At 46.9% G+C, this 25,313-nt stretch overlaps 1 long non-coding RNA gene across 1 annotated transcript; it reads left to right on the forward strand.

Moving 5' to 3' along the window:
- The first annotated feature begins 12,406 nt into the window (after positions 1–12,406).
- On the forward strand, positions 12,407–15,873 carry LOC111556647. The gene is made up of 2 exons (XR_002736314.2): positions 12,407–13,444; positions 14,092–15,873. It is a non-coding gene; the product is annotated as an uncharacterized LOC111556647 (long non-coding RNA).
- Positions 15,874–25,313: the final 9,440 nt, after the last annotated feature.

A 25,313-nucleotide genomic window follows, 5' to 3' on the forward strand; every position in this document is an offset into this window, starting at 1 on the left:
GAGCAGGCAGGCTCCCCCACAAGAACACACTCCCTCTTCAATCAGTTATTTAAAGACAGAAGCAAACGAGAAGCGTGTGAATAGCCCTGGGGCACACGCGTCACATGCGGACTCGCCCGGTGGAAGGCATCATCGGTCACACACTGGGCTAGGCTTCGTGTGAGGTCCTGCACTTCCCTTGTTTAAATTCCCCAAGCAGCGGTTCCGTGACACTGAGGTGCTCGCAACGTGATGGGGTCCAGTTGGCCCTTTGGCTCCGGGGACTTGATTTGTGAGCGTGCATAGCTGGTTGCTCTTCTGGCCCCTGCGAGGGGGGGTGCGCACTGCCGGTCCCCACATGCGGCAGGAGAGGGTCCGGAGGGGTCGGCTCACTTCCCCGTCACCCGCTGCATCAAGGATTCCGGCCACCCCCCCCCCCCCGGCTGCCGCTCCGAGAGGCCTTTCCGGCTGAGCCGCAGAGGGAGTCGGAGACACTTAACTCGGCAGCACGTCTGGCTGAAGCCGACAGCTGAATGAGGAGGCCGCCCTGGGTCTGCCTCTCCTCGGCCCAGAAACGGCTGCGACGCACAACTGCCTGGCCCGCAGGACAGCTTGTCTCCAAGAAGAAACAGAGATGTAGAGGACAAGGCAGAGGGACGGGCTGGCCAGCCCAGGATCAAAGCCGTGAACATTAACCTCAAACAGAAATTAGTCCCATTTGTGGCCACCCAGACTGGCCTGTAGAGGCCCCAGGACATGTGGAGCAGGAGGGGACGTGTGCACAAGCATGTGCGTGTGTGTGTGTCTCTGCATGTATGTGCACCTGTGCACCTGGGCATGTGTGTGTATGTGTGTGCACGTGCGAACCTGTGCGTGCCTGTGCATGTGTGTGCACCTGTGTCTGCCTGTGCATGTGTGTGCAAGTGTGAACCTGTACGTGCCTGTGCATGTGTGTGCATGTGTGAACCTGTGTGTGACGGTGCATGTGTGTGCATGTGTGAACCTGTACATGCCTGTGCATGTGTGTGCACGTGCGAACCTGTGCGTGCCTGTGTATGTGTGTGCACATGTGAACCTGTACATGCCTGTGCATGTGTGTGCACCTGTGTCTGCCTGTGCATATGTGTGCACGTGTGAACCGTACGTGCCTGTGCATGTGTGTGCACGTGTGAACCTCTGCGTGCCTGTGCATGTGTGTGCACATGTGTGCCTGTGCATGTGTGTGTATGTGTGAACCTGTGTGTGCCTGTGCATGTGTGTCCACATGCATGTGCCTGTGCATGTGTGCATGTGTGAACCTGTACATGCCTGTGCATGTGTGTGCACATGTGAACCTGTGCGTGCCTGTGCATGTGTGTGCACATGTGAACCTGTGTGTGCCTGTGCATATGTGTGCACGTGTGAACCTGGATGTGCCTGTGCATGTGTGTGCACATGTGTGTGCCTGTGTATGTGTGCACGTGTGAACCTGTACATGCCTGTGCATGTGTGTGCATGTGTGAACCTATGTGTGCCTGTGCATGTGTGTGCACCTGTGTCTGCCTGTGCATGTGTGTGCAAGTGTGAACCTGTACGTGCTTGTGCATGTGTGTGCACGTGTGAACCTGTGTGTGCCTGTGCATGTGTGTGCACATGCGTGTGCCTGTGTGTGCACGTGTGTGTGCCTGTGCCTGTGTGTGCACGTGTGCACAGGTGAGGAGGAAAGGCTGGAAGATGGAGGTATGCAGGGGAAGAGGAGGGCAGAAGGTATGTCAGGAAATGGAACAAAAGAAGGACTCATTTCCATTCTATTTTAAATGTTTGGTGGCCAACCACCTGGCTAGTTTGTAACATAAGGTCTCATTTCTTCAGAAAACAAACATTTTATGGTCCTTCAACGTTCTTCCTTTGTAGTTCAGATTGACACGTTACACCCTGGGAAAATAACTTAATGATACGAAGACTTACAAAATTCATACTAAAACGCAAAGCCAAGCCAGCACATGCAAAACACAAGCGAGTCCTCACCTGGACTCTGTCACCAAAGGAATCCTTCCCTGCTGTGGTCTTTGGGGCCCGTTCTGAGGAGGGGACAGAGTGACAGTGAGGGGGCACTCCGCCTGCCCTGGTGTAGGTGAGAGTGGAGGGCTGGGGCGCCACACTCTGCACCTGCCCTCCGGGCTTCCTGCTTCTTTCCCTCCCGCTCTCATTTCTCCTCTGTTTTTCTTGTTCAACCACAACCTAGGACCAGGACGGAGCTGCACACCCGCCAGTGTGATAAACAGCAGCTCTCCACGGTGACCCTCACAGCAGCTGGAACAGAGAAGCTTGTCACAAACTTCCACTGTGTTTATCTCGGCATTGCAGGATTTGGGCGTAATTTTGGGGTGTGCAGTGGCCTGCAAAAGTACAGTATTAATTGTGGATCGTGAATTCAGATTTTGTCTTATAGCTTCATCTAACACAGTCTCCAGTAGAGCCTTTGAACTACCCTGCTGGGGTGGTGTAAATGCAGTGTCCGCCTTACCTGGTCAGATCCTGCTCCCAGGGATCCTTTCCTGGCTGCACTCTGACCTTTCAGGAACGTGAGTCCTTCTATGTGACTGCATCTGTTGTCGTACCTTCCAGATAGGTTTCTGGGGTCACGTCAGAACATGTTCCGTGGATAAACCATTTCAACTCAGACATAATGACCCACACTGGAACAGGTGACCCACGGTCCATTTCCAGAAAACACCAGCACTCTTTATAAAGGAGAGTCACTGAATTTCTAATGAAGCACAGGAGAAAGGGAGGGTCCTCAAAACAGATGTTACAAAAATAGCCTATGTCATTAAGACAGCAAAACAATATGAAAATGGGATGCACTTGAGACCAGCACGTATTTCCATAATTTATGGAAATGGCTTTTTGCTACATTTAATGGCCATCAGGAGCTCCATTAAGAACATACTCCTCTCCTCCTTCCTTTATACCCTCAAATTAGAAATCACTATATCATTCCGTGGGGTTTTTTTGTTTTAATCTCATTTGATTTATTGAAATGTAATCTGTGGTTTTCTTTGACTTGAGTTTGATAGCTACCCCAGAATTATACAGCAAGATCAGCAAAGCCAAGGCTGGAATAAGTATCAAAAATTGTTGTTGACTTGTTGTGTTCATGGCATTCATCCTGCCAGGCTGCCTTCTTCCATGGACTCTTTCTCCAAGAGCTCACCTTTTCTCCCCAGTAGGGGTCGCTGCTTGGCAGAATCCACCAGCCCGGGCCTTTTCCAGTTGCCTCTTTGGCAGCCCCCACCCTGATTTAGCAGCCCCCACACTGATTTAGCAGCCCCGGTATTTGCCAGGAACAGCAGTTCTAATCTTTTCCTCAAATGACTATTTTGAAAGGAAAACAAATCCTGTGGGTGCAAAGGAAGGCAGCACACCATGTAAATAATATGAGGGAGTGGTGATAAGAGGGTCAACCTGCAGGATGACTGCAGGCCAGTTGTTTTGTACAGTGACCTGGAGTTTGGCTTTGCTTAATGTTCCCTCACTTAGCTTCTTATGTTTTTGCAGCAACATTACAGAAGTGATGTTGTATCCTTCTCTGTGCATCATATCACGAGCCACGGGATGTCCCTTTGTCTCTTTGCTTGCAAAATTATCTTTGATTATGCCATTAGAGTGGTGTCCACCATGTTTTTCCATCGTAGAATTATTATTTTTCCACTTGTAATTAAGCCCTTTGTGGAGAGAAGCTTTGGGACCATGAAAAAGTCCTGTTCTTTGTCAAACTTTCATGCAGTGACACTAGCAATCAATGATGTGAAGAGTGAGGACAGGAAACTGAAAACGGAGAAGCCATAGAAGCGATATTAATATAAGACAGGACAGAATTCAATATTGAAAATTCTAAACAATATAGACGGATGTTGTACCTGTAACAAAAGTCCCACATTACGAACAAAATACATCAGTGATAAACCTTAATACACCAAACAACATAACATCCAACCCGTAGAGACAGAAGCACAAACATGAGAGTACAATGAAAGACGCTGAGAAACATCGCTCGATCAGACATTTCCCCTGGAAAAAAAAAGAAATAGATTAATTTGAAAAGTTAATTGAAAATTTGCAAATGTGTAAGTGAATAATAAATGTATAGAGAAATGAACCTTTTTTAGAGACTGTTTTGTATGTAGCGGATCACTTACAAAAATTGGTATGTACTTAGCTACAAAAGCTAAACTCATTTTTAAAGGTAGAGTTTTGTAAGGCACCTGAGTGGCTCAGTTGGCTGAGTATTAGACTCTTGATCTCAGCTCTGGTCTCGATCTCAAGGTCAGGAGTTCAAGCCCTGTGTTGGGCTCCACTCGGGGCATGAAGCTTACTTAAAAAATATGGTAAGAGTCTTAGATTTGTTTGTTTGGGTTTTTGTGTTTTGTCGTTCACATGCTCTGATTATGGGCTAGTAAAAGTTAGGAATAAGTGATCAGAGAGAACAAAAATCTTTGACTATTTAGTTATTGAGATGCACTGTCTTAGATAACCCATGGATTCGACTGAAAGCTGCAGAGCAAAATAGATGCTGTATATCAAGATCACTGTCATCAGTCAAGAAGAGAAACTACATATAAGGGATACTCGAACTCATTTGAATACATTAAGAAAAAAGCAAAAAAAAAGAGCAAAAATTAAGGAAAAATAAATGTAACAGATGCTACATATAGTTCAGTATAGAACAATAAAAACAGTAACTGGAATGAAAAAATAAATCCAAATCTGTTTTTTAAAGATCAACATGATAGATAAATGTTTCATTAGCTTCATTGAACACATGATTGGAATCATAAGCATGAGCCCACTGGGGAAAAATAGCCATCACCCAAAATGAACGAGCAAGAAGGTGGGCAGCTAAGTGCATAGGTAATCTTAGAGCATCTCTCTGCTCTCAAAATGACCTAAGCAACTAATGGATACTTTTAGATGATCTGACTGCAAACAGTGTGTAATCACATCTCAGGTTAGACAGACCACTGTTTGGAAAGCGGTGTTGGGGCCTTTGTATGTTGCGGAACAAATCAGTTTCCTCTGTCTACTTTTAGCTTGAAAAGATTCAGTCTCAACCTCTGTTCTCCCCTACCTCCTTGGCATACCGGGCACGTTCCAGCGCTCCCTCCTTCCCTTTCTTGGGCAACGTTGCACAGCCACCCCACGTGGGATGGACCCACATAGGACACGTTTGAGCCTCAGTGAGTCCACTCTGATGTTCTGGGCCCTGGTGTGAGGTCCGCTTGAAAGAATTCAGCTGTGATAGTTCCATGACAGTATCATTCCAGGAAGTTCTTTTGGTGCCTCATGAATTGACATCAGGCTTTCACTTAACACAGCTGTTTATTTTTGTCACGTTCTCGGAGTTGCAGTGTGGTCTGTGCAAATTGCAAAACTGGGCAGAAACACGGCCCTTCCATTTCTGATGGATCAGGCCGGATCCTGAAGACAGGGTCAGGGAAGAGGCCAGCATGGGGATGGACACCAGCACAGAGCAGGTGTGGGTGCAGCACTGTGGGGTGCCTGGGGGTCTGGCCCTGAGTCTTCCTGCGCCACGGTTTCAGGAACTCAAGAGGTAGAAGCATTCAATGATGAAAGCATGGACTTGGGGGCCAGAGTCTTTGGGCTTGAACCCTGGCCTCATTAGTCATCAGCTGGATAGATTCAGTCAAATGAATTTTCATCTCTGGGCCTCGATTCTCCATCTGTAAAAAGGTCACAATAATGTTTTTCCGCATACGGTTTTCTTATATGGGGAGTGAGTGTGTTATGATGTCTAGTACTTAGAACATCAACTGACATACAAGTTCTACGTTTAGCTATAATTATCTCAAGCTAGACCATTCCTTGGGGGAGGATCATTTCAATTCATTTTTTTGTGATGGGAAGATAAGATATGGGAAACGCTGAGTCTCAAATCAGGGTTTTTCTCATGATGATTATTATGAAGTGTGCATTTGTGGAACTAAACTTCCAGGAGTAACTGTGAGAATGGTGGGGGCGGGGGGGGGCGCGGTTACCTCCACAGAAGAAAAGAACAAAACTGGACAAAATATTAAAAATAACTATTTCAGGGGCGCCTGGGTGGCGCAGTCGGTTAAGTGTCCGACTTCAGCCAGGTCACGATCTCGCGGTCCATGAGTTCAAGCCCCGCGTCGGGCTCTGGGCTGATGGCTCAGAGCCTGGAGCCTGTTTCCGATTCTGTGTCTCCCTCTCTCTCTGCCCCTCCCCCGTTCATGCTCTGTCTCTCTCTGTCCCAAAAATAAATAAACGTTGAAAAAAAAATTAAAAAAAAAAATAACTATTTCAGGGGACTGAGAAATGACCAAAAGGAGACAATAATGAGGAACATTTTATATATGAAAGTAGAACAAAATATTCCAGAAAGAGTACATTCGGTAGGCAAAGCTGAAATAAATGTGATTTTTCCTTTTTCATTTCTTTAAAAGATATACTGGCCAGGGGCGCCTGGGTGGCTCAGTTGGTTGAGTGTCCGACTTCAGCTCAGGTCATGATCTCGCAGTTTGTGAGTTCGGGCCCCACGTCGGGCTCTGGGCTGACAGCTCGGAGCCTGCAGCCTGCTTCGAATTCTGTGTCTCCCTCTCTCTCTGCCCCTCCCCTGCTCATACTCTGCCTCTCTCTGTCTTTCAAAAATAAATAAATGTTAAAATTTTTTTTTTAAATATAAAAGTTATATGGCTGGTTAAAATAAACTCATGACACTGTGGTTTTGGAACTATAATATAAACACATGAAATGTGTGTGACAAGAAGGAGACGGTACATGGAGTTGTAATGCTGCTAAATTTCTATATTTGACCAGAAGTAAATTAATATTAACTTGGAGTAGATTGTGCAAAGGTAAAGATTTATATTGTACTACTAGAACAACCACTAAAAACCATATGTAGTCATATAGCTAAAAAGTAAAAAGAGAAACTGAAATGGTACTAAAAGTATCTGTTTAAAACAAAATAAATTAGTATCAGAGGCAGACGAATCAAAGAGATGAGAAAACATGACAAGATATGGCAGATAGGAATTCACCATGTCAAGAATTATTATATGTAAATGGAATAAACAATTGAATCAGAGTTGTAACTTACATGGAATGAGGAAGCACAGCATGATTACATGCTGCCTAAAAGAGATGTACTTTATTAAAATTTTTTTTAATGTTTATTTATTTTTGAGAGTGAGAGACAGAAACAGAGACAGAGCATGGACAGGGGAGGGGCAGAGAGAGAGGGAGACACAGAATCCGAAGCAGGCTCCAGGCTCTGAGCTGTCAGCGCAGAGCCAGATGTGGGGCTCAAACTCACGAACCAGGAGATCGTGACCTGAACCAAAGTTGGTCGCTTAACCGACTGAACCACCCAGGTGCCCCAAGAGATGTACTTTAAACTCCAGGACAGAGCTAGTATGAAAGTAAAGGATGCAAATGTATATTCCCTGTCAACAATAAGCTTAAGGGAAACAGACTGGCTATTTGTCAGAAAAAACATACCTTATGTTAAAAACTAAAGAATAAAATAATCATTTCCTAATGACAAAAGGCAACTAGGAAAGGAACATATGAAAATTATGAATGCTCATGCACCTAAAAACAGACCTTAATATATATAGCAAAAACTGGCAAAATTGAGAGAAAATGGAAATATCCACCCTTATAGTTGGAGATTGTAGCCAACTCGCTCAGTAACAAATCCCTAAGTATATAGACTTGAACAGCACTTTCAACCAATTTGACTTAACATCCATAAAACACTGTAAATACACTTTCGTAAATCAAAACAGTTGTATATACACGCTTTTCAAGTTTAACCGAAAATTTCTCTAGATAGACCTTAAGCTGGGCCACAAATGCCATCTCAGTGAACTAATCCATATGTCTAATGTTATGCCAATCATTGATTCTCTTGACTACTATAATTTTATAGCAAATTCAGAAGTCAGGTAATACAAGTCCGCTGGTTATTCTTATATTTTAAAATTATTTTGTTATTCTAGGATTTTTTTTTTTTTTTTGCATTTCCATATACGTCTGGAATGCAGTCATCAATTTCTATTAAGTGGCTGGTGGGATTCTGGTAAATTACCTTGTAGCTATACATTGTTTTGGAGAAAATTCCTATATTGACAATACTCAGTCTTCCAATCAAAGAAATTAATACATGTCTATTTTCTTCCTTTCTGATAGCAGTTTTGTGGATTAAAAAAATTTTTTTTATTAATTTTCTTTATTTTTGAGAGGCAGAGAGAGAGGGAGACACAGAATCGGAAGCAGCTCCAGGCTCTGAGCTGTCAGCACAGAGCCCGACGCGGGGCTCAAACTCAAGGACCCCAAGATCATGACCTGAGCCCAAGTTGGACGCTGAACCGACTGAGCCACCCTGGCGCCCCCAGTAATCTTTAGAAGAAAGTTGTTTTCCTCCGTGTCTGACGAGCTGCCTCTACTGTGTGCTTGTGGAAGGAAGGGTTCCCTGCTCAGGGCCACGTTGGGGACAGAGTGGCTCGTATTTCTGGCCCTCACAGCAAGGGCCGCTCTTTCTCCTTTTTGGCTTGTTATCTGATGTCTTTGCAGCTTGAACCTCATAAGATAACTCTCCCTTTGGTTGAATCATTTGTAGTATTTCTTCAGGTGACAAAAAAAAAAAAAAAGATCTACGAGGAGTGTATTTGCAGGTTTCCCCATCGTTCAGGCAAGTGACAGCTTCTTTTAAACAATCCAGGTGCTTTCCTCCACGTCTGTCCCAGGAAGGAGCTGACTTGTTTGTCTCGCTTTGCTGGGACAGATGGACCTCCACGCTGAGGACACAGCCTGCTGTCTGCACATTGTTGGGGGCAGCGAGTCTGTGGGCAACTCACCTTCTGCCTCTTGTAACTGAAAATAGTTTTGTGTATTTTTCTCAAGTCTAATCGAGATAATGTTTGAGTTATGGGTTCCGGAGTAGTTTTTATTTTCTTTTCCTTCCCTCAAAGCTTCTATATTGAACGTGTTTAACTTCTATAAACAACAACAACAAAAAGCATTTTTTGTTGTTTTTAAAGATAGCTTTGATGAGGTTAGGGACCTTGATCACTGATACGTAAGTTGAGGAATCGGAATGTGTTAAAATTGCACCTCGACACGGAGTTGGACAGATTAATTAAAGACATGTTAAGGCTAATTTCGATTTCTAATAACCTCAAAAAAAATAAGCAACATACAAACACTAGTAATTTTATGACATTTCAGAAAATCAGGAAAGTCGGGGACAAGGTGCTTTCTATAAATAAATAGGAGGGCTTTAAGTTTATATTGCTTTTATTTGCAAATTAATTTGAGTTTGAATATATTATGCAAATTGAAAATACAGGTAGTGCAGAGAGATTATATTCTTGGGTTCTTATCACCTAATAAATTGCTTCTAAATCCTCCCTAATGAATTTACGCCTTGCGCCTGTACCATTTTTGGGTGCATTAGCATAAAAGTTTTACTTTAGAGTTTCCCGCGTGCTTGCAGTGGTGCGGGGCTGGTGGAGGGGACCACGGACCACGAGATCGTGACTTGAGCCGAAGTCGGATGCATAACTGACTGAGCCACCCAGGTGCCCCCTTCTTGGCTTGCTTTCGAAGCTCCCCTTTCAGCCTCGGGCTCTGCGTGGCCCCTCAGTCCCCAGCCCACATTTCAGTTGCTGGGATGGTGTGGGCACAAACAAATGGAGGGTGAATACAGGGTGTGATTCTGAGTGTGTGAAAGGCACATCCATGTTTATAAATGGAAACTAACAGGAGCAAGTATCAGCCCCGGTTTGCACTTGATGAGACCCGAGGGAGGGGCGTCTGTTCGTGCTGACAGGTGAGGCCCCTGTGGGTCCTGTTAGCCACAACTCTGGGCTGGGGGAGCTGTAGAGATGCCAGGAAGCCTCCAGCTCGGCAGTCCCTCCCTGGGAAACGGAAACTGTTAGGAGATCAGGAAGGGGAGGTGAGGAGGTAGAAGGGAGAGCTTTAGTGTCAGGTGAATTGTTTCCCTGGGGTCGTGGGCTGCCGGGGGTTGGGGGCACTTGACAGGACCTAGGACGATGCAAGGCCTCTGTGTTAGTGTTTCTGGTGGTTTTTCACTTCCAACACGTGTAGTTGGCTTCATCAATAAGCTAGGTTTCTTTACTTCTTTTTTAATAACTTTCTGGGAATTATTAACTCCAAATGTAATTTGCAAAGGTAGAGTTGTAACAGGAGTGATTTGTCTTCTGTTCCACATTTTCTCAGTTTGGGATGCTTTTTTTTTTTTAAGTTTATTTATTTATTTATTTATTTATTTTTGAGAGAGAGAGAGAGAGACAAAGAGGGAGAGAGAATGAGAGAGAGAATCCCAAGCAGGCTCTAGGCTGTCAGCACAGACAGAGCCCAATGCGGGGCTCGAATGCATGAACCATGAGATCATGACCAGAAATCAGGAGTCAGACACTCAACTGACTGAACCACCCAGGTGCCCCAAATGCTCTTTTTTTGTTTTTTTGCAAGGAAGTCATCCATCATTTCCAGCAAGGCCTTGTAAGCCCTTCCCTTGTGGACCTGGTGGGGTTCCTGCGGTCCGGGGTGCATCTGTCCTTACATCAATATCGAAACAAAACAAAACACAGTAAAATGCACTGTGTCCTCCTGGCCAGGCAGCTAATTGCACACCGCTTTCAGGGTGACTTTCGTTTCCCTTCCCTCCCATGCTGTCTGCCTGGCCAGGCTCACGGCTGAAGGGTCCTCTGGCTGCAGAGGGGACTGCTCCGTCCCCTGAGTCACATGCGTGTGGGTTCCTGGCCTTGGCAAGTTGCATAACCCCTCAGAGCTTTGCTGTCCTGTTGTGTAAGCGGGAGGCAAGCCACGGCTGTGTCCCCAGCCCCGTGATAGATCACCGGGAACAGTGAGTGGCCCCATGAAGGTAATCCCTACCAGAAGTGTGCGTCTAACTCCAACCTCCTGCCCAAGCCGGGGACTTCGCTCACCTGCCAACTTGCCGGGGCTCCCTGAAGCTTTGCAAACAGATCAGATGGAATGTGCCCGAACGGCCTTGCCCCTCACCAGCCTGCTCCCGCCCTGCCCTCCTGGCTCCATGGCTTGTCGGCCGGGGCCCCCCATCACAGGACACCACACACTGTCAAGCTTCAAAACACACCTCCGTCCCTGACAGTCCCGGGGGCTTCAAGTCCACGATCGGGGCACTGGCAGGTTTGGAAATGCTCCTCCTGGCTTCCGGAGGGCCGCTTTCTCCCTGTGTCCCCACCTGGCCTTTCCTGGGTGTGCGCACCGGGAAGGAGGGAGCTCTCCAGTCTCTTCTTACGGGGGCGCTGATCCCGTCAGGGCATTCTTCACCCTCATGAGCTCGTCTAACCTCCCAAAGACCCATCTTCCTGCTAGCATCACACTGGGGCTTGGGGTTTCGGCATATGAGTGGGGGGCTGACATTCAGTCCATAACATGCGGTTTGTGGACATGGTCCCCAGGAGCAGCAGAAGACCCAAGGCAGGGGATCACCGCCCCTCGTGCTCCCCTGTGTCCCCCAGGCCCCAGCCTCTATCTGGGGACAGCACCACACCCTGCCCTTCTGGCCCCGAACCGTGGCCCCTTCTCCCTCCGCCGAGAACACTGTTGGCCTCCTCGCCGGACCTCTGGCCCTGTCTGCTACCAACTGGCTTGAGCCACTGCCACGGGCGCTGGCTGCTTCCTTGCGGCTGGCGGAAGAGGGCCGGACTTGAGACTGTTGAGTCAGCTTCTTCCAGGGACCCGGAGCCCCCATGGCGCCCTTATACCTCAGGGCACAGGCAGCCACCCCGCTGAGGGAGCTGACCTCCATTAAGGCACCTGTGTCCACATGGGACGACTACTTTCGTACCTTCCTCCTCCCCTAGACTCCTTCAGGGCTGGGCCCCTGCCTCTGCAAACCCACCACCATCTCGGGTGACCGCCGATGAGTCCTCTCGGGCCCCTTTCCTGACTGCTCCTTCGATAGCAGGGCACAGAGGTCGCATCTCATATATACAGATGAACAGCAGGGGCTCCTGGGGGGCTCAGGCGGTTGGGCGTCCAACTCTTGATTTTGACTCAGGTCACGATCTCACTGTTCATGTGATTGAGCCCCGTGTCAAGTTCTGCACTGACAGAGCGGACCCTGCTTGGGATTCTTTCTCTCTCTGGCCCTCCCCCACTCTCTCTCATTCTCTCTCAAAATAAATAAGTAAATAAACGCTGAAAAAAAGGATTAGGGGTGCCTGGGTGGCTTAGTGGGTTAAGCGGCCGATTTTGGCTCAGGTCATGATCTTGCGGTTAGTGAGTTTGAGCCCTGCATCGGGCTCTGTGCTGACAGCTCGGAGCCTGGAGCCTGCTTCGGATTAAGTGTCTCCCTCCCTCTCTCTCTGCTCCTTCCCCACTCATACCCTGTCTCTCTCTTTCTCCAAAAAATAAACATAAAAAAAAAAAGGATTAATGGTGCTTTTCCACACCGAAGGATCAGAAATGGGCATCTCAGAGCTTCTTGACCCGCGGTTGGGAGGGCTGGCTTGGATATGGGATTCACACCACAGAGGACAGGCGGATTGCTTCTGGTGACTTCCCCTCTCAGGAGCATTGGCAGCCTGCAAACAGGGCCAGCGCAGGAACCCTGGTGGCCTGTGAGCATATGCTGGCTGGCGGCAGGGACAGGGAGATTTACGCCAGACCCTAATATAAAGGATCCACTGAGATAAAACATCTAGACAGTTCAGAGCAATATTGCGACATGCACTTTTCTTCACGTATAGAATTGCATCCTTTCTGCAAATGTTTGTTTCTTCGGCCCCCAGAGCTGTAGAAAAGAAATGTGATAAGAAAAAAAAAAAAAAAAAAAAAAAAAAAGAGGAGAAAAGGCCTTTTTCCGAGGAGCATGAGGAAACTCCAAATTAGCATATATTTGCAATCTTAGCCCTTCTGGGATGACTTTCAGGTTACGCTGCGTCAATCCCACCTGAAGAGGAAAGCCCAGGGTACCCATCATCCCCACGGGGAGGCGGTCTTGCGAGGAGGTCCTGGGGGCACAGCATCACTGCCGCTTCCAGGTCAGCATGCCGTGTCAAGGTCATGGTGGCTGTGAGGCTGGGCTGGGGGCCAAGAGCATCTGCCAGCAAAACACGTTCCTAAGAGAAGAGCTACACCAGGCCACGGGTTGGGGGACCGAGCTGTAGCTGTTGGGACTGGTTGGGGGCACACCGCAGGGCTCCCAAGTTACAGCCCTGCCCTCCCATGGTTATTTTCTCCAGAAGGACGTGATAAGAATATGAGACGTGTATCTTTTTATGTCCATTTGCTTTCGCTTCTCCTCCTTCCAAACTCGGCTCCAGATCCCGTGGCAAACAAGCAGAAAACTGTTAACCCACAATCCCTTGTGCCTTCAGGATGGACGGGATAGATGAACGTGATGTTTTTTCAACCTTTGCAGGTAAACATGTTATTGGATAACATTTTTGAGCAAAGAGAAAAAAATGGCAGGTACAGATTTATGCATCTTTTAACTATGAAACGGTTTTCCAACGAGGAGCCTCCTTTTGAGGCTTTGATTTCAAGAGACTGGAGTGTGGCTGCAGGGCCCCAAAGTCCTCAACTCCCCGTAGGGCTGAGTCTCAGCCTCCAGGGATGGCTGGGGGGGGGGGGCAGCCGAGGGGGCGCCGGGGGCCGTGATGTCACGTAGGCAGAGTGCATTGCTCAGCGTGGTGTTGATTGCCCATCTGAATTCTGCACTTGAGTTTGAAACGGCTGGAATTCACTTGATGTGAGGTGGCAGGGCAGCAGACGGTGGCAGCGTGGTTCAGGGGAGGTGAGCCTGGAAGGGTCAGGAGCCAGGATAGGCCACCTGCGTCCCCCTCCCCGCAGCCACCCGCTCGCTGCCCGCCCTGAGTCAGCAAAGGCAAAGGAGAGAGGGAGCAGTAGTCCAACAGATCCTTTTCTGTGTCTCCCCACTTAACTGCCCTCCACCGCCATTCACATCCTTGTACGCTAGTTTCTAGAATTTTCCACGAGGCGGTGTCTCTGTGGCGGAGTCCGGTGCTTCATATCGCTTTGCGTGTGTCTTGTCCCATCTCTATTCAGGACGGAGACAACGGCAGACAGCTTCTCAGCAAGAGACACAGCTTGCAATCCCGCAGAGCCGCGAACGTGAGATTGGAGACGTGTCTAGACAGCATATTTAGACAACCAGAAAGGAAACACAGATGTCCCCGGCTCCCGATACCAGTGCTACGTGGCTCTGTGCTCTCTGCTGCATCTCCCTTCTTCATCTCCCGGGACGAGAGCCACGACACCCAGCACGCTGGAGGCACTGGATTTCTCTGCTGATCAGAGGCAGCTCTCATCCCTCGCAGGACCTGCCCCGCTCCCGGGATTTAAAGGCCGTCTCCTCGTCAACCGGGCTGTTCCCGACATGTGCAAAAATCTCTCCCTTCTGGACCTCCCTGGCCAAGGACGACTTCCTTCTCTAGCCTCTTGGCAGCCTGTGCCGACCATGCCACCCTGGGGACAGAGACCCGCAGAGAGGGGCATGCACTGAGGGTGAGCGGTGACTCCACGGACATGCTACGTGGGACGGGAAAAGAGCCACGTCCTGCAAAATTGCACGAGCTACCAGGGCGCTGGCGGCCGAGATGGAGCCTCATGGAGGTTGGGTTGCCTTAGAGCTGGTTGGGTTCCCGGAAAGGCCATGAGCGAGGAAGTCGATGGCCCCACAGCGGGACGAATCAGAGTCAGTCGCGCAGAGAGGGCCACATTAACCTCCTTCCTGGGTATTTTTACTCAGAGAGAACAAGTTTTCTCCAAGAAGAGCCCTGAGGACAAACCCCAAACCCCACAAATGGATACACCCCCAAGCGGCCTCCAGTCTGACAGCCATCGCCCCCTCGGCCACACGCTGCCTCCCATCTGTCCCTCCGCAGGCCCCCCCACGACACCTGTAGCAGAACATCAACCCCCCACAGTCACCAAACCCTGGATCCTTAACTTTGAGAAGGAACCCGTCCAACTTGGCTGAAACTCTTCCGTGGCTGGGGAGAGAGAACAACGCCAGAAATAGACGTCTCGAGAACTTTGGGGGATAATAAGAAGGAGGGCTACAGATGGCGAGATATTTTTCAATCCTGTGATTAATTCTTAATGAACTTTTACATTCCCGCAAACAGAACTGAATCAGCTGGTAACTCCCTCCCAGAAGAGGGGCAGGACTTCAAAGGAAAGTTGCTTTTGGCTCACAGAACAAAACAGAGCAACAATTCAAAACAAATGTTAATACAAGCAGTTCTAACTCAGACGGAGATTGAGCTCCAAATGCTCATTTTTGGACATTTGTGAAGCACTGCGACCACTTCCTCTGAAAGCAGACACATCCATACATCAGAGCGGAGTGAGGGGGAAAAATGGTCTGTGTCTCGTTCTGTCGTGGTGTTTGAAATGCTCTGGGCGCCGGCCCAGGAGCGAACCCCCCTACACACACAGGGTCTTGTGGGGAGATCTCTGAGCTTGAGATCCGGTGGCCATGACCTCGTTTTCAAGTCGGAGAAAGCACAGCCTGCAGTGGTGTGGAGGGAGGAAGTTTTGGGCTGGCCGACCCCCTCTTGAAAGTTCTTCCCCCTGAAGGGATTCTGAACTGGGCCGGGACAAAGCAGGAGGTTTTAGAGTGGGTTTTCCTGATGCCTGCTGAAAAGGTATTGTGTCCATTGAATTCAATGCTAGTAAGGCAAGGACCGCCTGTGGGGCAGAGCATTGCAGAGGATAGGACTGGTCTCGCTCCCCCATTGTCATCGCACCTGAATCCACCTGCCCTCCGGTGTTGGCTTTTGCATCCTGTTAGAAACTTGGATCTGCCATTTCTCTACTCACATAGCTCGGTTTCCTTTTCTTGTACTCAGCAACTCAGGTGCTCTGAGAAGAGAGTACTGTGTGGGGCGCCTGGATGGCGCAGTCGGTTAAGCGTCCGACTTCAGCCAGGTCACGATCTCGCGGTCCGTGAGTTCGAGCCCCGCGTCGGGCTCTGGGCTGATGGCTCAGAGCCTGGAGCCTGTTTCCGATTCTGTGTCTCCCTCTCTCTCTGCCCCTCCCCCGTTCATGCTCTGTCTCTCTCTGTCCCAAAAATAAATAAACGTTGAAAAAAAAAATTAAAAAAAAGAAGAGAGTACTGTGGCGTGTCTAGGGTCTCATGGTCCAAAAACTGAGGTTACTGCCAGAGACTATTACTACGGCGCCAGATAAAGGTGCTTGTGTTCAATACAAGTAGGCAAAGCAAGGAATTTAGGGCTGTGGAGGCTGGGATTTGCATTCTTGATCCCTGCTGAGGCTCTGGGAGGCAGCTGTACATCCACATTTCTTATTGGCCAGAAGGAGATAATAATACCTACCTCTCAGGGCTCATGTGGCCCTGGGACATCATTAAAAATTTATGTACATAATAAACCAGCGTAAAGCTTTTATCAAGAAAGCTTGATTATTTAAAACGCGATTGAAAGAGTACCTATTATATTAAGACTGCACTGAAGGGGACATTGGTTTCTAACAATATGACCTTCTAAACCCAAATGTGTAACAATTATGACAGTTGCTGCTTACAGAGAGCCTAAAAGCGGCTCTAAATGCTTTCTATCAGCTAACTTACTCATTTCTTACACATCAAATGAGAAAGGGAATGCCCCATCCCGATTTACAAATGACATACCTGAAGCAGGGAAGTTAGGAAACTTTCGACGCTTTCTACACATCCTGAGGGGTGAGACTGGGCTGGAGCCAAGGCTATAAGGCTCTAGAGTCCACCCTATTAGCTGCTATGCCATACTGTCTTGCAAATCAACTAGGAAACAGATAGACATGCTGTGATATATGTTGGAATGTATAGATAAGATATCGGGAAAGCAACAGAAATTTCCGGGGGTGCTGAAGTGTGGGGCCTGAGAAGAAAGGTACAAGCAGCATCTGTTGCTAAAGCTTCTAGAAAGGATGAGAAACGGGGAGACCAGGCTGCGGGTGGGAGTGGAAGTCTGTGTAAGAAAAGCCATGGGTCTCCACAAGGTCTATGGCACCCAGTTAGGAGCCTCACAGAATTACATGGTCAGTAAAAGGGGGAGGAAGAAACGTCTGCTGATTAGTTCAGGAAGAAAACAAGCAGCCTCGCTTGCCTTGGTCTGGGCTTTGAGAGGAAAAGAAGTACTTCCAGAGAACAGTTAATGTGGGCCAGCCTACCCGGTGAAATTTATATTACGTCTATCTGGAAGGTCCTGAACTGGCATACCAGTGGCACGCAGGCAGAATACCCCAGGCACAACCAAAAGGAAACACTGAAACCCCGTCCTGGGGACTTACCTCCAACCTAGTCTGCCAAAGATTACCAGCTACAGCATCCACCCAAGATGAATCCACAGTTCGCGCACTAAGGAAGAACCTGCCACGACAGGGGTCAGAGGACACGGTCAGTCACGTGAACTGTCCCAGAGCATCAGGTGGAAGACTACCAGGGAGTGCCTGGGAGATGACAACATTAAAAATGACCCAAGACATGAAGAGAAGGACTCAACGTGTAAGGAAGATACAAGATACAACTGAATACAGGGCAGATGTGAAAATCACCCAATAACTGAAATGAAAAATTGAGGAAACGGGGAGATTGTACGAAGCAGAAGAGAGCGATAATGGACTGTAGGATCGCTCTAGGGACCTACTCAACTTTACCACAAGGCTTGTTTTAGGGACTAAGTGAAATGGTATTTACAAAATGCTTAGAAGATTATAATCACAGAATAACTCTTCTTAAATAAGATTTTTTAAAACAACGCATATTATTATATATATGTGTGTAACTATATATATGTAACTATCAATAATTATGTGTATGATAATTAAATAATTAATAAATAATTAGCAATGTTATGTTATATGGGTGATATAACACGTATATCAATATATCACCCATATAACATAACACTGTTAATTATTTATTAATTATTAAATATGAATATATACTTAGTATATATTACATATAATATATGTATCATATATAATACATATAATAATTGTATATGTAATTTCCAAAAGGAAACACATATTTCTTAACAGAAATGAGGGACCAAATTATTGTTGTATATTCCAAAAGGATTTCAAGAGGAGAAAACACAGAGAGTGGAAGAGAAGAAACAGTCCAAGTGTAATGGCTGGAAATTTCTCAAAAATATCAATGAATCCAGTAAATAAAATATATGCACACCTAGACACATCATGATGAAGCTATGAACTCCAAAAAGAAAAAAAAAAAGATCTTAAGTGTTTCCAGTGAAAAAAAAAAACAAAGTTACTTCCATAGTGAAAATTTGCCTGGAAAAGACTTCTCAATATCAACAATAGAAATCATGTGACAATGAAATAATCTATAAAGTATTAAAAGAAAATAACCTGCTTAGAATTTTGTATCCAGCTGAAGTATTAGTATTATTTAATAATGAGTGTTAGATAATGCTCTTTTCAGACAAGGATTGAGGAAGTTCACCTCTATAACTCTCTGTAAAAGAGTAAGATTAAACACTGTAGAAGGAAGAAATGGAAGCCAGAATAAATCGTAGGGAGAATCGTTGGTCCATCTAAATGAGCATGATTGTTCTAAAGCCATAAAAATAGTAACGATTAGATTATTCATGCTCTATGATGAAGAACAGGAAAGACAGGAGGGCAGTCGTCTAAAGTACTGTTAGATCGCAGATGAGAAGAACATAGAGGTCATGATTAATTTTACTTTTTTGGGTAAGTCAAATATATGTGGTAAAATCTTGAGTGTGATCACAAAAGGCCACGTGCCAGAGAATATGCCACGTCTAATGATTAAAGGAATACAGTGGAGTAAAAAGTATTTGATGAGTACAACAGGAAGAAAAGGAGAATAGAGAGCAAATTCACAGACACAACGGGAGATTTTAACACCCTTCTCAATTACAAGGATGTGGTAATTATATACACTGTAATTGACAATTTCAGTTGAATGAAACATACATAAAACCCTGTCCTCGCGTATAATTGTTTTGAGCGCATATAGAACCATTGTAAAAACTGACCCCTTATGGATGACTGAATCTCATCAAATACTAAAGAATGTCTATCATAAAGGAGCATCTAAAGATGATGACATTTTGGAATAAGTTTAAGGAGAAAAATTTTGACAATATTGAGAGACAGAGAGAGATTCAGATGATGAGACCCAGACTACTTACAAAGGAGTGGAGTCAGATCAACACCAAACTCATATGCAAGGATGGATGTTAGAGTGACTGAGGAGTAAGATCCTCAAAGGTTTCCAACCTTTGGAAACTTGGGAAAAGTTACTTTAATGTTTATTTATTTATTTATTTTGAGAGAGAGAGAGAGGGAGAGGGAGGAAGGAGAGGGAGAGGGAGAATATGAATGAGCACGAGCAGGGGAGGGGCAGAGAGAGAGGGAGAGAGAGAGGGAGAGAGAGAATCCCCAACATGTTCCACGCTGTCAACACAAGGTCCGATGTGAGGCTCAATCCCATGAACCGTGAGATCAGGATCTGAGCCGAAATCCAGAGTCAGACACTTAATGGACTGGGCCACCCAGGCACCCCAGGAAAATTACTTTAATCTCAGCGTACTTCATCCTGCTAAAATCACATTTCAGGATAAGAGCTAAACACTTTGGAATGTACGGCCAACCTATAGAAGCTTCGCAAACCACACTCCCTCCCTGCGAGAGTTACTCTGAATTTACCATAGCGAAATACAAAATGAATACAAATAATGAGAGAATGTCAGGCACAAGACGCAAGGACATTGGTGTGGTTGAATAAAAGAGGACAATTAATACGTATCTGGCAGGCAATGCAGGGGATTCCATGGGAGAGGGGATGGGAGCAGCGGGGAGACATAAGTAGCGTGATCTGGTTCTTGCCTCGTCAGAGGGAGGAGGTGAAAGACAGACGTGGATAAAATATGTTTATGGAACCGGCATCTAAGGGTAATCCAGAGATATGTAAATAGGATTTGTAAGTTCAACGCTACGTGAAGAAAAACTGGAAGAAAATCTGCTCTCCAAGTGAAAATAAAATTAACCGCACTGAGTCAGTTCTCCGTGAGTCAGAATAGACAGAGCTAACAGGAGAGTCACACGCACGAGAACTTCACTCTCAGAGAGACTTTATAAACTATAAAATGTTTAAATTTATTAATATATTTTTTAAAGATTTTAAGTCATCTCTACACCCCAAATGGGCTCAAACTCAGAGCCCCAAGATCAAAAGGCACACACTCCTCTGAATGAGCCAGCCAGGAGCCTCTTAAATTTATCAATATTTTTAAAAAGCATAGACTTCATGATGTAAGGTCAGGCCACAAAGGGAACAAAGAGTATTTTTAAAAAAAGAAAAAACAACTCTTCTAAAATTTAAAATACGATAATCCAAAAGAGTGAAGAACATACCGAACAATACGTTCGATCCATTTGAAGAGATGGGAATTAATTGGACAACAGATACGCAGAAATGAGCCGGAATGAGACGCAGAAGGAGGGAGAGATGGATATTTACGAAAACAACTCAAATTCACTTAATGGCAGAAGGAGGTTTAACACATTTCTAGTGGAATTTGGGGTCAGAGTCAGTTTTCCAAGAAGCAGCAGCTAAGAATTTTTCTAGACCTGAAGAGGGGAGAAAACCCTATAGGACAAACACAGAGACAGAGAGAGATTACGTATAAAGGGATGACAATTTCACTGTCCTCAGGGTTTCATCAGTAGCAAAGTGCTGAGGGCGTAGATCTGCCAAATTAGGAACCAGAAAAGTCAAGACACAGAGAAATGATTGCTACCAGACTCTCACCGGGTGGCTTTTAGTAATTGAAGGAAATCAGTGATGAGGAAATGGAATTCCGAATGAGGCAAGTGGATGTTAGAAGCAACAGTGAGCAGGGAAACTGGCCGGGGATGTTAGTTTACCTAAACAGATGTCGACCGAAGGAAACGCCAGGGCGACTCAGTGCATCGAAGTTTGCAGGTATGACAGTGATCACTCAGAATAAAACCCACAATGCCCCGCAGAGGCTGGTCCACGGCCACCTCCCTAACGTCACCACCATCCCGCTGCTCCTCTCTCGCTTGCAGGGCTCTGGCCACACAGGTGTGTGTCCCTCAGATGAGCCGTGGCCCTTTGTGCACGTTTCTTACACTCTCCGAGTTCCCGTTCGCTCAGTGACAAAGTGTGCATGGTAACAACTGCTCATGGAATGTCCAGAGGGTTAAACGAGCTCTGGGAGCCTTTGCAAAGCAAGGCTTGTACGTGGCAACTCGTCTGCATCTGACTTTCCCAATCCCTCCCGACCACCAATGTCCGGCTGCCAGGAGGTGTGACAGCCCACAGAATCCCCTCCCCTGTCCTGCAGGGACCCAGTGCTGTCCAGCACACAGGGAACCAGGGAGAGAGCCCAGCCCGGTACCCGGCACAAAAGCCTTGCTTTAAGAACACCTGTCATCTGACCATAATCTGGCTGGAGCCCTCTCGGTACTAAGACGTTACCTGCAAGGCTGCTTTTGGCATCAAGCCCTCCCAATGCTTGGCATCGGATTCACACGTCCAGATGGTTTCTGTACAACGTTTATTCGGCAAAACGAGCCACGCCTCCAAACCCAAGTGTCTGGAGGCTGATGAGACGCCAGGAGGCTGATGAGATGCCAGCCTGGAGCAAGGGAACCAGCTCGCGAGGAAGCAAACCAGCACCCCTCTCCTCTCTCTCTCTGGGTTTGCATCTTTTGGGTGTCCCTCTGCAGAGGGCGACAATGAGGGTGCAATTTCCCCGCACACAGATGACTCCCTGGCACATGCTGTTCCCTCAGCGCGCTCCCTCCTGTCGTGACACGGAGCTGATCCCGCCGGGGACACGGACACCTTCGTAGAACAATGTCATGCTAACCTTGCTCTCTGAGGCTCCAATGAAACGATATATTCAGCACAGCCTTCCCAGTTTCAAAAAGAATCCTAAGCACTACAAGCAGTAATTGCAGATGCTGATTAACATTTATTAAAAGAGGAAAATTTTAACATGAAATAGAAAGGTGGAAAATAATACGGAAAAGGAGGGAGGTGACGAATACAGGAGCTGGCACAGGTAATGTGTAGGCGGGTGTGGACTTCCTTTCATTCTCTTTTGTGTTTGTATTGAATGTTTATGATGCCATAGAGGGTTAGGCTCTGATGCAGGCGCGCGCGCACACACACACACACACACACACACACACACACATACACAATTGTGCTGAACAAAAGACAACGCATTCATATGATGAAATTTTAACTTCCTCACACATGCAGTCCCATCTTGGCCATTGTATGTTAATTTATAACTTTTGATTATTCAGTAGGATTAATGGAGACTCTGCCAGTAAAGAAAGACATTGTTAACAAAATAACTATGCAAATAAATTTGCAGGTTTAAGATAGCTATTTTTTTTCAGATTCTCTCCAGCATATTCAAATTACCCAGTTGCTTGTCAACAATTGATATATGCTAATTAAAAAATAAATCAAAGCTTTTTATGAAAGTATTAACCAATGTAATTTACATTTCTTTAAAAACATTCAATAGTTCAAACTCTCCATCAATTTCTCTAATGAGATCTCACCGACTATAGTTGATTTATACACATGGACGCATGCGGACACCTACACGGGTGTGTAATCCATCAGCCGGGCGACTTCTCAGACCTCTAACTTGCAGTACATACTGGTCTCAACTTGAACAATTATATTATCATTTCTTTTCCTCTCCTTTCTTGCTTTAGGCAGAATATCCCATAGCTATTATTTGGTTATAGGATACAAACGCTCTTTAGTTTTGACTTTTTTTGACATATCGGAGGCAAACCTCTGCTTTAGTCTGTACCTCGATGGTCTAGAGCTTTGGATTTGACATCGTGAGAGAATTCAGGAATGCTATTGGAAAAATACCAGTGAAAGACAGAATCGTTGAAGCAGGTGTATCACTGGAAGGTCCAGTGGTTTTCAACTGATGTAGGTCAGCTCTCCACGGAACAAACGTACCACTTAAATACGACGCAACCAGAAGGAAGCCCACAGCTTTAAAAGGTTGCGGCTTTGCCTCCTACCTGACCTCGATTCTCAATTTCCTGGGAAAACAATTCCTTGAAGTTCAAGCCGGTTGCTGAGCAATCTTCCTACAGCTTGAAATGACCATGCTGGCTTTGCCCATTTGTCCTTTTAAGATACTTGAATGGTTTGGGGGGAATTTTCAAGGTTAAGGCAGACCCTTGACAGATGACTTGCATAGAAAGAACGAGCCAGGAGCTTCTATTGGGTAAACAGAGGACTGAGTTGTAGGAGACACTCACAATTTGAAGACTAGTAGTTGTGACTCAGAGGCTCAAGGTTAAGATCCAACAAAAGTTTGAGACCCAGGGATGCACACAACAGACGTGAAGAGAAGACAGTGCACCATGGGACCACAGAGAAGCAGATGCCGTAGAAAGGAAACATTTCCACAAGGAAACGCACCGCAGCGGGCACTGTTCTTGGCTACTTAAAAAAAGGAATAAACCCCTGTGAGCCCGAGCGGTACAGATTGGAGGAAAGGGTGTGTGAGAAAATGTGAGCTCAGTAGCACTGGTGCCTTTCTAGCAGTTTCCAACAGTACGTCACGTGAGATTTTCTGCACGAAAATCTCATATCATGTTTCAGTTTGTAAAGCATTACGCACACCACTTGCCCGCATCTCCGTGGTCAAGAGCGTGGCCGAGGTGGCCTTCGAGGGTTATTCTGAGGTTGCAGGAGGAACCAGCACAGGACTGGAGGAAGACAGTTCAGGTGCCGTGAGGAACCAGGCGTCCGCGTGGAGTCACAAAGTCCAGGCTTTCCACCTCTTTGGCCACCTACTGGCTGAATGTCTTAATTGCTGACTCAACTCAATAGCTACCGTCAGCCCCCACATGGGAATGCTCTGGAGGGTCACAGCGGAACTGGGGGCTTGGAAAAATCACACAGCCTCTTGGAACCCCAGTCTCTTCATCTGACAAACGGAAATTAAATTACTGAATTTTCCAGGTAGCCGAAATTGGAATAAATGGCAGGTATGGTAAAATAATTCTGGTAGCTAATGAGAAATTGTTCTATGCCAGAAATTGTGCTAAATGCCTTATGGATCCTATCGTATTTAATATAAAACGGCCGTATGCAAACAGGAATGACCGGGGAAGCTTTGTGGGGCTGCCTGGCAAGGAGGTGCTGTGTCCACTTTCCACTTCTCCGGCACCTGTGCCCTCCCTGGCCCCTCAAGACGGGCAGCGACCAGTGCGGGGCCTGCCTGGGGCAGAGCGTTCTGGTGCCTTCCGGCGTCCTCCGGCCCAAGCAGGCCTCTGGGACGCCCAGAGAACACAGGAGCCACGCACCCACGTCGGGTTGCCTTCCAGGCCACACCAAGACAAGCGGCTGAAGTTTGCCTTAAGCCTTTTTCACTGCAAAGCACACAAGGTGCGTTCTACCACGATGACCGTTTCCGGGGGGGACACTGAGGCACGGAGAACTAGAGCAGTCTGCCCAAGGTCAGCAACGGTGGCAGGGTGGGGTTCCCTCCCATCTCTCTTTGACCTTGTCCTTCAATGCTTGGGTGCTTCCTCCCTGCCCTTCCAAGGGCCATGTTTGCCTGAGGTGATGAAGCCACCCCACCCTTCGTTTGCTTGCAGAACCTCCCTCCACTTTCTGCCAGTACACAGCACACTCGCGCACATGCACACACACACACACACACACGGACCCACAAGCACACAATTACACACATGTTCAGACACACTCAGGCACACGCAAGCACGCACACCACACTCACACAGGCAAACACGCACAAGTACACAAACATACACCACACACACGTTTGCACACGCATAGACACAGACGTCACACACAAACACACATCATACGCACTCATACGCACACATGCCCATAGACACATACACCACAAACACACACAGACACGCGGACACACGCACACGCAAATGCACCACAAACTCGTACACACTCAGAGACACATGTATGCACACACAGATACACACACACGCAAACACACTGTGGAAAGACACGAGACTTCACACTCTCCAGAGAGCTTTGGGGCCAGGTACCCCCTCACCTCTCTTTTCCCCTCCTTGGTTGCCCTGGGCCCAAGCTGACTGGTCAGCTGCAGCCCAGACACGGAGCAGGGGGGCGGGGAGCTCGTGCAGGTGACCGAGGCGGCCGGGTCCGGGCTGCGGGTGTGAAGGGCTTCATGCACACATATCTCTGG

This window comes from Felis catus, chromosome A1 (genome assembly GCF_018350175.1).
Source record: "Felis catus isolate Fca126 chromosome A1, F.catus_Fca126_mat1.0, whole genome shotgun sequence".
Taxonomy (NCBI): domain Eukaryota; kingdom Metazoa; phylum Chordata; class Mammalia; order Carnivora; family Felidae; genus Felis; species Felis catus.